Source organism: Bos mutus, unplaced genomic scaffold, assembly GCF_027580195.1.
Source record: "Bos mutus isolate GX-2022 unplaced genomic scaffold, NWIPB_WYAK_1.1 CTG182, whole genome shotgun sequence".
NCBI lineage: Eukaryota > Metazoa > Chordata > Mammalia > Artiodactyla > Bovidae > Bos > Bos mutus.
In genome coordinates, this window is record NW_027219274.1 from 472,192 (window position 1) to 489,483 (window position 17,292).

Below are 17,292 nucleotides of genomic sequence, written 5' to 3' on the forward strand. Positions count from 1 at the left end.
GGTATTTGAATTTTACTTTAGATCCATCTGACCTCCAAGCTACTTAATAGAGCAGGAAAACCTACAGAATCTTGTCCCCGTGTTCCAAAATGCTATCCTTTCTCCCTTTATATTTTGTTTTCTGCAGGATAGTGGCCTCTAGGCATTGCTATTTCTCTGCATCCCCTTTCTACCTCACAAGGCGTAGTAGTTTGATCATCTGTTGAACCAGTGAGACATGGCAGTGGCAGCATGAGGGCAAGTCCTTCCATAGGGACATTATCCCAGAGCCACTGTGGAAGCCACTATGGACTGGAAGCAGTGTCAAAGTGAGGCAATATAGTCAGGCTCAGAAGACTAGCTGGGGATTTGTGAGCTGATTCATAGATATTGCTGGGAGAAATATCAATAACCTCAGATATCCAGATGACACCACCCATATGGCAGAAAGCAAACAGGAACTAAAGAGCCTCTTGATGAAAGTGAAAGAAGTAAGTGAAAAAGCTGGCTTAAAACTCAACATTCAAAAAATGAAGATCATGGCATCTGGTCCTGGCATTTCATACCAAATAGATGGGGAAACAGTGGAAACAGGGAAAGACTTTATTTTCTTGGGCTCCAAACTCACTGCAGATGGTGACTGCAGCCATGAAATTAAAAGACGCTTGCTCCTTGCAAGAAAAACTATGACCAACCTAGACAACATATTAAAAAGCAGAGCCATTACTTTGCCTACAAAGGTCTGTCTAGTCAAAGCTATGGTTTTTCCAGTAGTCGTGTATGGATGTGAGAGATGGACCATAAAGAAAGTTGAGCGCTGAAGAATTGATGCTCTTGAACCATGGTGTTGCAGAAGACTCTTGAGAGTCCCTTGGATAGCAAGGAGAACCAATCAGTCCATTCTAGAGGAAATCAGTCCTGAGTATTCTTTGGAAGGACTGATGCTGAAGCTGAAGATCCAATACTTTGGCCACCTGATGTGAAGAACGGACTCATTGAAAAAGACCCTGATGCTGGGAAAGATTGAAGGCAGGAGGAGAAGGGGATGACAGAGGATGAAATGGTTGGATGGCATCCCCAACTCGATGGACACGAGTTTGAACAAGTTCCGGGAGTTGGTGACGGACAGGGAAGCCTCGTGTGCTATAGTCCATGGGGTTGCAAAGAGTTGGACACAACTGAGCAAATAAACTGAACTTGCAGATATTGCAGTGCTCAGCAAAGGAGGCTGCCCTTCTGTGAGTGGGCGGGGCCAGGAAGGAGGTTATCTGGAGCCACCCTGTCCAATAAGGTAGCCACTAGTCACATGTGACTATAGTGTGAATTACTTCAAATTAAGTCACACTGAAAAATCAGCTGCTCAGTTGCAGGAACCCCAGATTAAGTGTTCAATAGCCCATGGCTACCATATTGATCAAAGCAGATATAGAACATTTCTGTCATTGCAGAAAGTTCTACTGGATCCTGCTGGTCTAGACAGCACATGCTATGTGCTGAGAATCTCACTCAGCAGACTGAGGTGCACCCCAGACTCTGCAGACCTCTGAGGATGCTACTGCTTGGCTCCCACTTCCTTCCTTATGTCTACTACTTTGCAAGCCTGTAGCCAGTGCCTCCGGAGAAGGCAATGGCACCCCACTCCAGTACTCTTGCCTGGAAAATCCCATGGACAGAGGAGCCTGGTGGGCTGCAGTCCATGGAGTCGCTAAGAGTCAGACACAACTGAGTGACTTCACTTTCATTTTTCACTTTCCTGCATTGGAGAAGGAAATGGCAATCCACTCCAGTGTTGTTGCCTGGAGAATCCCAGGGAAGGAGAAGCCTGATGGGCTGCCGTCTATGGGGTCACACAGAGTCGGACACAACTGAAGCGACTTAGCAGCAGCAGCAGCTAGTGCCTCATTGTTTCTTTTTCCTTTCCTAACTTTGGCTCTTCTCCTTGAAGGTGGGGGCAGGTCTTGTCTTTCAAAAGAAATTTGTTCTCTTTGTTGCTAAAATAGAAGAGAGTCTAGTCTTTGGGGGTCTTGAAAGTGGGAAGGCAATATTAGGATCCCTGCCTGAATTATAATTCTCTTAGCCTACCTTTCCCTGCTTTTGTCCAACAATATAATTTCTTAGCAAATTATATACTTAGCCAATATGAGACTAACTTGTTCCCCTTTCCCAATTGGGTCTTGAATATTTGCATCTTTTGGGGCGAAGGCCATGGAGACCTTTCTAATTTTGGTCGTAGGGTCATGAAGATCTTTTGACTTTTGAGGTCATGAGCACCTTTTGAATCACCTTAGATTTTAGGATGCAGTTTGTTTGCAATGCCAGTAGGGGTTTTCGTATTTAGAGTATCTTATTAGTATCGGGAATTAAACCCTTTTATTAACAGCTGGACATCTTAAAACAATCACCAGTCATTGTTAAAGTAAAGAACAGCTCATTATTTTTCATATCTTAAAAGATTGAACCCTTCACCATGATTAATAAAGGATAGTTGTTATCTGCTTTGGTCACAAAAATTCAGGTACAAAAGAAACGCTTTGGCAAATTAAAAGTAGAATGGTAGCATGAACACTTGTATCTGCACAGCTAATTAAAAGACTTAACTTATTAGGCCTTGAGGGGGGAGGAAAAAAAGAAACAAACAAGTATAATTTGCCAGATTAATTTTATGGTCTGTTCTATTTAATCAAACTATACCTTTTAGTGAAAATGACAAATCTCAGTTGTCAGAATGGGGTAGATAAGGAAGATAAAGGTCATATATTTTAATGTCACAGAAGGTCTTATTAAAGGAACCTTAATTACATTAGGTACCCATGAAACATTAATTAAATACTGTCTGAAATAATTAGGTCCAAGTTACTGATGGTTTAATTAAACTCAGTTTCCTATTTTATAAGAAAACTAAAGGTCCAGTATCTCTATCAGCAGCATAATTGATAGTATGTCAAAAAGGCAAAATAGTAACCTTGACCAACTACGGGGAGAGGGTGCTGTGGCTTTCTGGGCCTGGTATGCATTGCTGGTTCTCCATCGTGGCCCTGCTGCCGTGAACACCTCATGATGTGTGGGCCTTGGCCACCTCTGAGCTTCTGGGCAAGAAAACCTAAGTGCCTTAGACTAGGGGAGATGGATACAAGACAGAACAAATGTATCACCTAGAGCTTGAAAAGTTTAGGCCGCATAGGCAGGAAGGTGAGATGCATTATACATGTGCCTTTTCCTTTTTACAAATTGTGGGGAATTCCCTGGCAATCTAGTGGTTAGGACTCTGTACTTCCACTGCTTGGCAGCTGGGTTCAATCCCTGGTCAGGGAAACTAAGATCCCTCAAGCTTCATGGCATGGCAAAAAACAAAAAAACAAACAACAACAACAAAAAACCAAAACCAAAGAACCAAAAACTCCTGCCTTTTGTCACCTCTGCACATGTATGTTAGAAATGCTAGACACCTTTATGACCACTCACAGTCTGCACAGATGGTATCGTTGTATTGAAAAAGACTTCCCTAAAGTCTGTTCTCATGTTTATTTAGTATCTTTATACCCTAACATTCATTTTCTTCTTTAGTTGTAAGTCTTTGCTCTTAAGATCATGGGCTTTGGACTTAGACAGCAGAGTTTGAATCTCATCTTGGACTAGTTAGTTCTTTGACTTTATCTTCTCATCTGTAAAATATTATGTGTGATAATAGCTACTTAACAGAGTTGTTATAAAGATAATACTTTAATGTATATAAAGAATTTAGCTCAGGTGAAAAGTATATGGTGAAGCCTAAACATGATGCAGGATATTCTGTGGTCTACAGCAGGGGTCCCCAAAGTTTTTGGCACTGGGGACCGGTTTCATGGAAGACAGTTTTCCCACGGACAGGGTGGGGGATGGTTTCAGGATGATTCAAGCACATTACATTTATTGTGCACTTTATTTCTGTTATTATTACATCAGTTTCATCTCAGATCATCAGGCGTTAGATCCCGGAGGTTGGGGATTTGAGGCCCAAGTTGAATTAGTTAGTTGTAGGTGAATCCAAGGGAAATGCCAATTTAAAAGAACTTTAGAATGTGCCAGAAGGGAACAAAGAGGATAATGCCAAAGCAAAAAATGTAGCTGAAGTGAGCTTCAGGTCTGATTGTTTTATTTGTTTGGTTTTGCTTCAGCTTTTTGAATCTCAAGCTGACAAGCCAGCTCCCCCAATCGGTGATCTGGGTCGAGGAGAACAGCTGTCGTCCAACCCACTGCATGCCAGGAAAGCCAGCTCTTCCTTCACTTTGAATGAACCAAAAATGATCAAGATGATAGTCTTATAGTTTGTAAAGTCCATTAACACCCATTACTGTTTACCCTCAAGGGCTCTGTGAGATGTTGTACTCCTAGTAGCCCCAGCAGCCCCGTGTTACAAACGAGCACACTGGGTCACAGAGAGGTTAAGACACATGGGAAGCTCACACTTCGCCCTGGGAATTTCAACTCTTATTTACTTTGGTTTCGGGCCCTGACACCACCCTCCCAGAGCTCAGCCCTGTGGCGGGGTGGAGACCCAGGCCTGTGGGCTCAACTTGAAGGCTTGTAAAGGAGGAGGAGGAGGAGGAGGAAGAGGAAGAGGGGGGGAGGAGGAAGCAGGGGCCAAAAATGAAGGCGGCTGAAAAGCCTAGCATATCAGGCCCTTAGCAGAAAGTTTGCTGACCCCGGTTTAGTGCAGCGCTTCTTCAACTTTAATGTGCATATGAATCCCCTGGGGAGCTTTTTCAAATGCAGATTCTGATTCACCGGGTCTGGGGCCTGACTTGAAAGTCTGCGTCTAACCAGCTCCCAGGTGATACCCACGGGCGGGTCCTCGGAGCACTCTTTGCATAGTAAGGGCTGTGCTTCACAACGGCTCCATGCCCCTCCACCTGCTCGCTCCTTGTAGGCGCCTGCGCTATGGCTACTTGTCATTTGTATCCTAAGGAATTTTCACTTCTTTTCAGTGTTCAGAGCCTGTGAACTTTCAGCAATTCACCTTTAAAGCGCCCTAGATCTTTTCCCTCCTCCATGGTGATGGCTTCTGCTTACTGCCTTTGCTGTCTATTCCATTTCTATGCCTGGAGAGGGGTGGGGCAGTGGTGGGGACAGAGAAGCCCAGGATTTAGTCGCTGGCCTCCAGGAGTGCCTTGCTGAGGCCCACCCACACTGCTCCATCTGGGCTCACGTGTTCCCTTTCCTCCTGTCTCTGTACTTGCGAGTCCCACTTCCATGTCAGGGGCTTCCCAGGTGGCACAGAATCCACCTGCCAATGCAGGAAATGCAAGAGACCCTGGTTCGATCCCTGGGTCAGGAAGATCCCCTGGAGAAGAGAATGGCAACCTACTCTAGTATTCTTGCCTGGAGAATCCCATGGACAGAGGAACCCGGGAGGCTACAGTCCATGGGGTTGCAGAGCCAGACACGACTGAGCCAACATACACTTCCACACTGTGTGTCTCGCAAAGACCCTGTTTTCCCATCACCTTGGGTTCTCATATCTGCTGTAGACTTGTAGTCCTACCTCCCGGCTCTCCAGCCTCCTGTTTTGGCCTCTCCTCTGATTCCTCTTTCCTGGCCCTTGACTTTCTTCCCTGCCAGGAGCTTTCTCCATTTTCTTTTGCTCAGCTCAGGTACAGTCGTCTAGTCCAGTTGCACACAACTCGGGGTCAAGCCTCAGGAGTCTGCTTTTATAGGGGGTCTTCCCCTTCCACAAGATGGCCAGCTCCCTCCTTTGTGAATCTAATCTATTGGATTTATTTAGATGCTAAGCAAAAGGACTATGACTTATTTCATTTGTGTTTTGCATAATGTCCTGTTAATAATGAGTGAAAAAAGTCAAAGTGTTAGTGGCTCATTTGTGTCTGACTCTGCGATCCCATGGACTGTAGCCCTCCAGGTTCCTCTGTCCATGGAATTCTCCAGGCAAGAATACTGGAGTGGGTAGTCATGCCCTCCTCCAGGGGATCTTCCTGACTCAGGGATCGAACCTGGGTCTCCCGTATTGCAGGCAGATTCTTTACCGTCTGAGCCCCAGGGAAGCCCAATAATGAGTACATATTCATAATTCATAATATTTATGACATATCCTCATTGAGTACGGTCACTGGTACTCAGCAGTCGCTCATAGTTCAATGAATGTTGCATTCTTGGCTGGACCCAAGCACTACTGTCCTTCCTCTTTAGAGAGTGAACTTCTCTGATTATCATCCTACCACTCATCTTCCTACTTTGGTTTGCTGTGTGTGGTGACTCACTGTTGCAACCTTCTTTTACTCCATAAGTCCTGTTATTTTAAGCTGAATGGCTGGCGTGAGTTCAAAAGAGTTAAATTTCACTTTTTGCTGCTATTTTATTCTTCGGGCTCTCTATCCCCACCTACTCCAAACATCTCTCAGTTGATTCTGTTTTTTGTCCCCTTACAGGCCTTCCCATTGACCATGCTCCCCATTCCCAGACTGAATAAAAGAGAATCGTGGACTGTAAACACTAGAAGGAACTCATCTGATATGACTATCTCAAAATAAGGGCAGAAACTGAAGCGCAGAAAAGGCAAGCTGTTTGCCTAAGGTCACACAGCACATAGTTGGTGGCAGAGCAAGACTAAAATCCTCACATATTTTTCTTTTCATCAACAGATGAAATATATCTTCCTAAATCTGTTGCCTCATACACATGCATGCTAAGTCGCTTCAGTCATGTCTGACTCTGTGACCCTATGGACTGTGGCCCACTAGGCTCTGTCTGTGGGATTCTCCAGGCAAGAATACTGGAGTGGGTTGCCCTGCCCTCCTCCAGGGGATCTTCCTGACCCAGGGTGTCAAGTTTAAAAATCATCCACATCTCTATTTCTGCTTTGCAAATAAGTTCATCTGTATCATTTGAGGGGATATATGTAGAGGTATAGCTGATTCACTTTGCTGTACAGTAGAAATTAATACACATTGTAAAGCAACCACACTCCAGTAAATATTAATTAAAAATAAAAGTAAATAAGGCTGAACCAGAAAAAAAAATCATTGATGTACTAGAAAAATAATGTGAATGCCTGCATTCTTTTAAATTCACTATACATATGACTATTATTTACTAACAGAACAGTGCTGTGCTTAGACGTTCAGTCATGTCTGACTCTTTGCGACCCCATGGACTGTAGCTGGCCAGGATCCTCTGTCCATGGGATTCTCCAGGCAAGAATACTGGAGTGGGTTGCCCTGCCCTCCTCCAGGGGATCTTCCCAGCCCAGGGACCGAACCCAGCTCTCCCACATTGCAGGCAGATTCTTTACCATCTGAGCCACCAGAGAAGCCAGTAGCAATCTTTATTTTGGCCTTTCCTAGGTGGCACTAGTGGTAAAGAATATGCCGGCCAATGCAGGAGATGCAAGACATGAGGGTTTGATCCCTGGGTTAGGAAGCTCCTCTGGAGGAGGGCATGGCAGCCCACTCCAGTATTCTTACCTGGGAAATCCCATGGACAGAGAAGCCTGGCCAGCTACAGTCCATGGGGTCGCAAAGAGTCGGACACAACTGAGCACGCAGGCATGCAATCTTTATTTTCCCATTTTTCAAGACCAACGTTGGCCAATTTATTGGCCAATGTTAACTTGTGTGGCTTTCTACTAATTCCCCAGCTAATCTTTCACACGTGTATTTTTTTAAATAGCATTCTTTTTGGAAAAAAGGAAGTTTCTAGCATATTTGCCTTTTCTGACTCTCACTAGTAGCATACTTAAATGCAAAATCCAAGAACTTCTAACCATGAAACCTGCAAACCTAAGAAAACCTCAGGAAGATGGTAAACCTAAACCTGCGAAAGCAAAAAAAAAAAAAAAAAAGGGAAAGCCAGCCAGGCTGTCATCCACTAATTTGTGTGTTTGCAAAGTCTAATGTATCTCATATATTTGTTGGAAAGCCAAATACACGCCAACCAAAATACCATTTTGGAGTGCTGCTCCTCAGAAACTGGAAGTGATTGTAAAGCGCTTTGCACATCTTTTTCCTGTGTCCATCGTGAAGCATGTGCACGGCGAGGCCTTGACAAAGGTTCTGGGTTTGACATGAGGGGACCACAGCAGATACATGAATGGACTCAGGAGTCTGGATGGCTCCATCACCAAGTTAACACACTATGGGATATCTCACTCCTTTCCCCCTTCCCAGCTAGAATCCCCTAGATTTCAGGATGTGGCTTTATTCACAGATAAGTAGTTTGTATGAAGAGGTCTTCCCTCATGTCTTCCCACCCTCATTCTTCTTCTTCCACCCACCTCATCTTACTGGGGCCCTTGTTGCCTTTCTGTTTTTCTCAAGTTACTTATCGACGTGTTTTTTGGTTTTTTGCCCAGAATGACTTGGGGCCTGTGTCTTTGCCTTTATGCAGTGCATTCAGATTCAGGAAAGACTTGGTGTCATCTTTTCTAAGCCAGTCACCCAGGAAGCAAGCCTGTCACACAGGCTGAGTTAGCCATGACGGCTCCCAAAGCTTTCCCCAGGAATTATCCTTTGAGGGTTTCAGTGCTAAGATATGCAATCTCAAAGTGTGATTTATCTTGATAGGGAACACAGAGCAGTTTGTCAAACTCAATACATTTCTTTTGTTGGAAGAAACAGAAATCTTAAAGTTATCTGGGATCAGTGGCCTGGCCCCTCCTGGGACCCTTGTTTACCTGAGGACAGAAAAAAAGTAAAGGCTCTTTCGAAGCTTAGGAGCCCTCTGCAAAGGCAGGAAATTATATGCTGCACCTCCTAGAGAACCCTCCAGAGGAGCACCAGCCAGCAATGGGGAAGAAAGGCCATTCCAAATCATCATATTCGTTTTTCATTCTAGCCTAGCCAAAGGAAAAACAAACCAAGGTGGGGCAAGTCTCTTGTAAATATGCCCTTATTATAGAGCCTGAACTCTTAGCGCAGCAGGCAGGTAGATGGATGGGCTTTCACTGCTTGGTGTTGGAAAGCCCTCCTGGAGAGCCACTCCAGGGCCAGTCAGGGGTCCCGGGAGATGAGCATCCAACCTGGCAGCTGGACTTCACACTTTCCTCCTAAGAGCACTTACCTGCTGTCCTGCCCACTTTGCCATAAAGATCTTTCCTAAAAAGAGAGTGGCCAATGAATTATGGAGCAGGAATTTAATAACGAGGGTAGAAATGTGTCCTGTTATCAGTCACACACATTCAAGCCCAGCCCCGGGCAGCACAGTAGACGGCGACTATAAGCTCTGGGATCTTCTCTTTCAACCAAGATTGCTTCATACAAAAGTTGACAATGCTCGCCTGAAAGCCATTATGGATATTCAACATCTTTTAAAATAGCTGAACAGACTCGACAATAAGGCATGACAGAAAACTTGGACAGGAGGCTGGCTTGGAGTCTGGCTTAAGAAAGAAACATGCTATTAAATGTAGGCAACAAACACACATTGATGAATGTTTAATTTATTTGAAAATAAGAATCAACTTGGCTGTTCATTTCTTTTCCTCCTCTAAGGCGACAAAGACAAGCAGTACACAATTTCGGTTGCTTGTTGGGGTATATCTGCCGTCTTCCTTTTTCACATTGAAATTCTTCTGCGGGGTGACTCAATGATCCTCACTTACTATTTGATGAGGCGGGGAAGGGGGCTAAGAGACTTCTTGAATGGCCTTTCAGAAAGGAAGTGGAGCACCTAAAGGTGTCCTGGAGCCGTCATAAAATCATCCATTCTAACTTCACTTCATTCATTCAGCAAATCTTTGTTGAGCAGCCACAATGCACCACAGGTATACAACAGTGAACAAGGTAACACCGTCTCTGCCAGGGTCAGCATTCGTCTCTGTTTGCCCGACACTGTCCTGGTTTGGGGGCTTCCCAGTGGTGCTAGTGGTAAAGAATCCACCTGCCAATGCAGGAGATGTGGGTTCCATCCCTGGGTCAGGGGAAGATCCCTTGGAGGACGAAATGGCAGCCCACTCAAGTATTCTTTATAATTTCCGCTGGAAATTCCCATGGACAGAGGAGCCTGGTGGGCAATGGTTCATAGGGTTGCATAAAGTCGGACACGACTGAAGTAACTATGCACTCATGCACATCCTGGTTTTTAGTCCTGGACATCTAAGAATTCGCCCAAGGTAGGTGGGTGAATTCTGGAGGCCTGAGTCCTGCTACCAGGCCTGCTCCTTACCAGCTGCTGCTGCTGCTAAGTCGCTTCAGTCTTGTCCGACGCTGTGCGACCCCATAGATGGAAGCCCACCTTACCAGCTAGCTGAACTCAATGAGGACACTTTACTGAGTCTTAGTTTTCTCCTGTTGGAGAAGGAAATGGCAACCCACTCCAGTGTTCTTGCCTGGAGAATCCCAGGGAGGGGGGAGCCTGGTGGACTGCAGTCTATGGGGTCGCACAGAGTCGGACACGACTGAAGCGACTTCGCAGCAGCAGCAGCAGTTTTCTCCTATAAATGGAAAAAATAATATCTATCCCCAAGAGTTATTTTAAGATGAAATGAAGCTTGGTTACTGATTCTGTTGACAGCTTTTCACCAACAACGGAAGATAGGAATGTAGACGTAGATGTGCCATTGGGCCTGGAAATAGCAAAGGCTCCCTGCTGTGCTGAACCAGAGTGGGTCCTACCAGAGATCTGGTGGAAATATCTAGTTCCTGGTGTTTAGATGGGGTAGGGTCTGAGGTCCACAGTGCTTTGTTGGAAAAAGTGACCAACCCCCAGGGAGAAGACCAACTGGTAACTTAACCACTCTGTCTGCTGGCAAGTGCAAAGAAAAAAAGCAAGTACTTGTCCTCCAAGTGAGGACTTGTACTCAAGATGAAAGCATCGAAGTGAAAGGGGTACACTTCTAATCCTACATTAGCCCTCTCTGCTGTGGGGGTGATTTTTACCTTTCTTTTTCAGGGGTCTCATAAAGACTCCTTTTTATCTTTGCCAAGCTCTCTCGCTCCCTTATCTGTACTTTATAATCTTATGTAACATTCCATGAGCATCTACTAGGCACATGGCATGTACCAGGGGCTGGACTGCTCAGAGGAAGCAGATCTTGTCCCTGTACTCAAAAAAACCTGGAAGTCTAGTCAGAAATACACACATACACATGCACACGCATGCACACACACACACTCAGAGTTTTTTTTTAAGTTTTTGATTCCTTCTTTTTTTCAACTGCTTTATCTTTTTGGAAAGTAGCTTAAAGGTCTTCATTTCTTCCAGGCTTCAAGTGTCCCCCCTTCTGAATCTCAATGGACGTTACCTTCCATACCATGCCTCCCATCTTGTCAGGAAGGACTCACTTCACAGGCACCACTGGTGATGGTTCTCCAGGCATTATGTTGCAAACTAATGTGACTTTTATGACTGAATTTCATTCAGTTCAGTTCAGTTCAGTAGCTCAGTCTGACTTTGCGACCCCATGGACTGCAGCACGCCAGGCTTTCCTGTCCATCACCAATTCCCAGAGCCTACTCAAACTCATGTCCACTGTGTTGGTGATGCCATCCAACCATCTCATCTTCTGTCGTCCCCTTCTCCTCCCGCCTTCAATCTTTCCCAGCATCAGGGTCTTTTCCAATGAGTCGGTTCTTTGCATCAGGTGGCCAAAGTATTGGAGTTTCAGCTTCAGCATCAGTCCTTCCAATGAATATTCAAGATTAATTTCCTTTAGGATGGACTGGTTGGATCTCCTTACAGTCCAAGGAACTCTCAAAAGTCTTCTCCAACACCACAGTTGAAAAGCATCCGTTCTTGAACTTCATTAGCCCACACTAATACTGTAGGCTGTCTCGTCATTACTTGGTAATACTGCCATTTTTAAAGCTTGTCAGTAGAGAAGACTCTCGATCCCCACTCCTGACATACAAAGAGTGGAGGCATATTTCCTGCTTGCTTTGAATTGTTTGCAACAAGTAACCTCCTACCCTCTTATCAGCAAGCCGCTCGGTTCTGTATGGTGATGAAAGAGTACGATGTCAGCAATCTTGGCAGCATGCCTTTCATTAATTCAGCCTATTTGTTGACCTCCTTTGTTGATGGGTCCCATGTTCAGCAAGGTGAGGGCTACAAAGGGAGGAGGAAAGGACAGGATTTTAAGAACCATCCAGAGAATTGGGGTTAATGTTGTGATCAGAGACCAGGATGGCACAGCTCTTCTGCCCTTCATCACATTAACGCATTTGCTGAGCACACGGGGCAGTGTCAGGGACTTTTCCTGGTTGGTCAATTTTACACAGTCCTAAAGAAGTGTATGGAGAAGGCAATGGCACCCCACTCCAGTACTCTTGCCTGTAGAATCCTGTGGATGGAGGAGCCTGGTAAATGGCAACCCACTCCAGTGTTCTTGCCTGGAGAATCCCAGGGATGGGGGAGCCTGGTGGGCTGCCATCTCTGGGGTTGCACAGAGTCAGACACGACTGAAGCTACTTAGCAGCAGCAAAGAAGTGTAAGATCAAATCCTGCTCTAAAGGACTTTATGATTGTGGGCCACCAATGTGTGTGTGTGCTCAGTTGTGTCCAACTCTTTTCGACCCCATGGACTGTAACCTGACAGGCTACTCTGTCCATGAGTTTTTACAGGCAAAGATACTGGAGTGGGGTGCCACTTCCTACTCCAGGGGATCTTCCCAACTCAGGGATTGAACTCACAGCTCTTGTGTCTCCTGCATTGGCAGGCAGATTCTTTACCACTGTGCCACCTGGGAAAATGGATCTGTGAAAAAGAAACACAACTTAGCATGTCAAGGAGGCTCTGAGAGCCTCTAGGGGACTAGGGGGTGCTATAGGGTTCTGAGGAAGCAGGGAAGCATGGAGATGGTCTTCATGGAGACAACTGCTCAGTGGTGGAAGCAGGCATGGTCTCTACAGATCACTGAGTAGTCTTGTTACTATTAATAGAAAACCAGTGATCTTTCTTCACCCTCATTTCTTCAGAAAAGCCATATTGAGTCATTATCAGCCATGTGCTGATCGTTATGGGCAGCTTGTGAACCAGTGTCCATCCTTGGTGTTTTTCTACCTCATTGCTCACCATAATCTCCATGTCAACTATACTTCACATACATGTTCTGGAAGTTCTTTTATAACTTTTGATTATAACTGCTTCCTGGAGAAGGCAGTGGCACCCCACTCCAGTACTCTTGCCTGGAAAATCCCACGGATGGAGGAGCCTGGAAGGCTGCAGTCCATGGGGTTGCAAAGAGTCGGACACAACTGAGTGACTTCACTTTCACTTTTCACTTTCATGCATTGGAGAAGGAAATGGCAACCCACTCCAGTACTCTTGTTTGGAAAATCCCATGGACAGAGGAACCTGGTAGGCTACAATCCATGGGGTCGCTAAGAGTCAGACACGACTGAGCGACTTCACTTTCACTTTTCACTTTCATGCATTGGAGAAGGAAATGGCAACCCACTCCAGTGTTCTTGCCTGGAGAATCCCAGGGATGGGGGAGCGTGGTGGGCTGCCATCTATGGGGTCACACAGAGTTGGACACGACTGAAGTGACTTAGCAGCAGCATACCCACTTCCATATAATTTCATCATTATAGAATGGTCGTAATTTGAATTTTCTTGTGTGTGTTTTTTTTTTCTTCTAAATATCCCATAAACTGGTAGCAGTTAAGGGCAAAGGCAGAGGTACAGGGGAAAATTATCTTCTTGATCACTTCTTCTATCACATAGTAACTGGAACATCACTGCTATCTTATCTATCATGTCCTAGGTACTTTATACACATCATTCCTAATTTTTACACAGTCCTTCTAAGTTAGTTATTATTGCCTGTATCTTATAGATGAAGAAACCAAGGCACAAAGAGGTTATTAACTTCCCTGGGGTCATCCAGCTAGTAGAAGCTTTATGAGCACAAACACTACTGATACACACTGTTAGCAAAGTTCATGGAACAAATTCTCTTGGTATGAAGGAGGCTGGTCCTACCAATTTTATCTTGGCTAGCATAGACTGTTTAAGTCTACATTTTCATTCATCTGCAGTGAGAAAACCTGGCTATTTTCCACTTTTGGATTCAACTTTTCAAATTCCTTGGTAGCAGGCGGTTTATTCTACTACTAGTTTGAATGTGCTCTCTTAGGAAAAATTATGTTTTGTCTTAAATCCCTAAGTTGGCTACCCATGGGGCTCAGCTGTACTTCATTTCTCCTGCAGGGGCTGCATCCTACCCACAAGTTCTGTGGCAAAGCCAGGGCTTGGGACTTTACAGCCCCTGTGTGCACACCACAGTCTTGTGGCTAAACCAGGAGACTCTCAAATGTCCCACTTCTGTCCTAACTCCAGGCTAGGAAGGCGGATAGCTGGACCTTTTAGAATGTCTCCACACACAGCCTAGAATTCACAGCTGTGAACCAAGGTTCAAAAAGGACATTCTTCTCCTTTCCCCACTCTTTAAGTATGAGTCTCAGCTCAACCCTTTAGTTGGACCCTGCATTGTAGGCCAACGTGGAAGACAGCCCGTGTCTCTACAAGGGCTGAAAACATTCTCCTGAGCTGCTATTTTTTGACTTGAGATAACTGCATTCTTTAAGGCTGCCTCGGAGAAAGAAAATAGAAAGGGGGAGGTACGTGCCTGCATTTATCTGTTGGTTCAGAAAAGTACCTGCAGCAGATAATGTTGGAACATTGGAGACATTTCCTGTTTATTATGCTGGGGAGATGGGTGGCCCAAAAAGAAGAGGGGGAAAAAAGAATTTTGTGGCTACGTTCACCTTCTCAAAGTGCTTGAGAGTAGGTGAGAAATGTGAAGGAGAGGCCTCTTGGCATTGGGGTAGGGTGGCCACCATTGTGAGGGAGCAGTACCAGACTGCATCAGGGGCTTCAGGCACAGGGCAAGCACACAATCTGGTTGGAGAAGGAGGTGGGCTGTGTTCATTCACAGGCCCATATTTAACCCTTTCTCAGCTCCTACTGTCTCAGTAATTGCTTTCCTTTTTTTCTCTTCCACCTGTTCACAATGTGGTGGCAGGAATTTTTAATACAATTTCAGAATGACCCTGAGATTGTGTGGGGTCTGGGGTCACCTAGTGAAGCTAAGAGAAGAGACTGCCTGTCTTCTGGGGAATTCCCAGGAATTGATTTATCTTAATGAGATGTAGATAGGTGTATTGCTCACACCTGACCCTGTTGTATATTTTTTTTTCCCCATCCCCTATGGGATGAACAATGAATAATCAAGGCAGTGAATAATTAAGAAGGAATCTCTCATGTTCCCTTTGGAATTTAAAAATAAGGAATTTTTTTTTTTCCATTGGGATTGTTCCTGAGACTTGGCCTAGCCTATCTACTACTAATCTCTGCCTTACACGTAATGAGATAAGAATTGGACCAAACTCACAATTACTTAATTCAATGATTTTTTTTTTGTTTTTGTTTTGAGTGCCTACTATCCCTGGTGGCTCAGATGGTAAAGAATCTGCCTGCAATGCAGGAGAGCTAGGTTCAATCCCTGGGTTGGGAAGACCCCTGGAGGAGAGCATGGCAACCCACTCCAGTATTATTGCCTGAAGAATCCTCATGGACAGAGGAGGAGCCTGGTGGGCTACAGTCCATGGGGTCTCGAAGAGTCGGATACAACTGAGTGACTAAGCACAGCACACATGTGCTAGGCATGTTCCTAAGGGCTGGGGTACAATAGTGAACAAACAGTTAACAATTCTAGTCCTTGATGACCTTATACTCTAGTTGGGCAGAGACAGACAATAAACATTAGTTTAAATAAATCAGTAAAATAGATGTGGTTCCCCATCATCCAGCCTGAAGGTACAAAGATATACTCCATACTAGCATCGAGTCCTCTGGGCCTTGCCTCTGCTACCTAGCATGGGGAAACACCTGGGTGCCCCTCCCTACTTGGGTGCCTTTGGTTCCTTAGCAGACCACTACTTAAAAAAATTTTTTTTAATTGGAGTATAATTGCTTTCCAATGTTGTGTTTCTGCTGTACAACAAAATGAATCAGCTATATATATATATATATATATATATATATATATATATAAAACTGCTGTAGAACCATAATTTTTGTCCGTACACTAGGCTGATCTTTCATGTCTTCCTAGATTGGGGGAGGGACTTTTTTTGTTTTCTGCAGCCAGCTAAGGTCTTGTTTCCTCAGTCAGGTGTAGAGCTTCCTTACCCTCTCCCTATCGTTTTGTGGCACCTTCTGACTGTTTCCCCTCTGGCCAGATTGCCACTTCTCCCTTCATCCCAGCTTCAATCTCCATCTGTCTGTGATATATTGCAATAGTATGGCTGGTGTTCCCAATCAGGCTCCTTTATAATTATAGGTCAATATCCGTTAACTTTTGTTGGCTCTTTTAAACCTCACTCATATTTTCTCAAAATAAAAGATAGTGTATGTTCACGAATAGAATCTGGTAAATACAGATAAATACAAACTAACTGATATTATTAACACCCAGAAATACTTTAATGAAGCGTCTTTTTTTCCCAACCAGGGACTCAACCAGTGGCCCCTACAGTGGAAGTGCAGAGTCCTAACCACTGAACCACCTGGGAAGTCCCTGTCTTGACATTCTTAAGTTTCGAACAAGGGGCCTCACATTTCCATTTTGCACTGAGTCCTGCAATTTATGTAGCTGGTCCTGCTTCCTTGTAACATTGCTGGTATGTCTCTTTCTTGTCTTTGCTCTATCCATGTGTTGGCTTTAAAAATAGTTGGGATTACACTATTTATATATTTCTGAATCCTACTTTTTCCCCTTAACATAATCTGTGAATGTTCCTATTTCATCAGCTATTATTTGAAAGCATTTTCAATTGATGAATGATATTCTGTTACTTATTTAACTATTTTCCTGTTGTTCAACTTCTGCCTTATTGGTTGACTTGAGATCTTGTTTCATAGGTCAGTGGTAGAACTTTATTGTGCCAAACAAATATGAGAAATTCCTATGTGTCTATGGTCTCTCAGGCGTTTTTGGAAAGACGTATTAGTGATCCCTCAGGGATGGGATTCAATCTGTTCTTCAGGTTTTCCATGTTTTCTGACATTATCCAGGAACTGGGGCACCAGACTTCCTGTGCTGGCATCACAAAGGATTTGTTGCATCAGCCTGAGTGATGATTTGCTGCAGAAAATTGATGCCTGGAACTTTACACCTCAGATCTTGGTTATTAGTTGTCATGCCTGACCCCTCCTCTCAACTCCCAACACAGTTCTTCTGGTGCCTTTGGAATTCAAATAAGTCCTAGAACTGGGCAGGCCTCTAGAAAGTGTTGGAAATCCCTCACCCTGCAAGTGAAGAATCTCTAGCCCAGAAGATAAAGGTTCAAAGACTGTCTCTAACCATAGAGACTGAG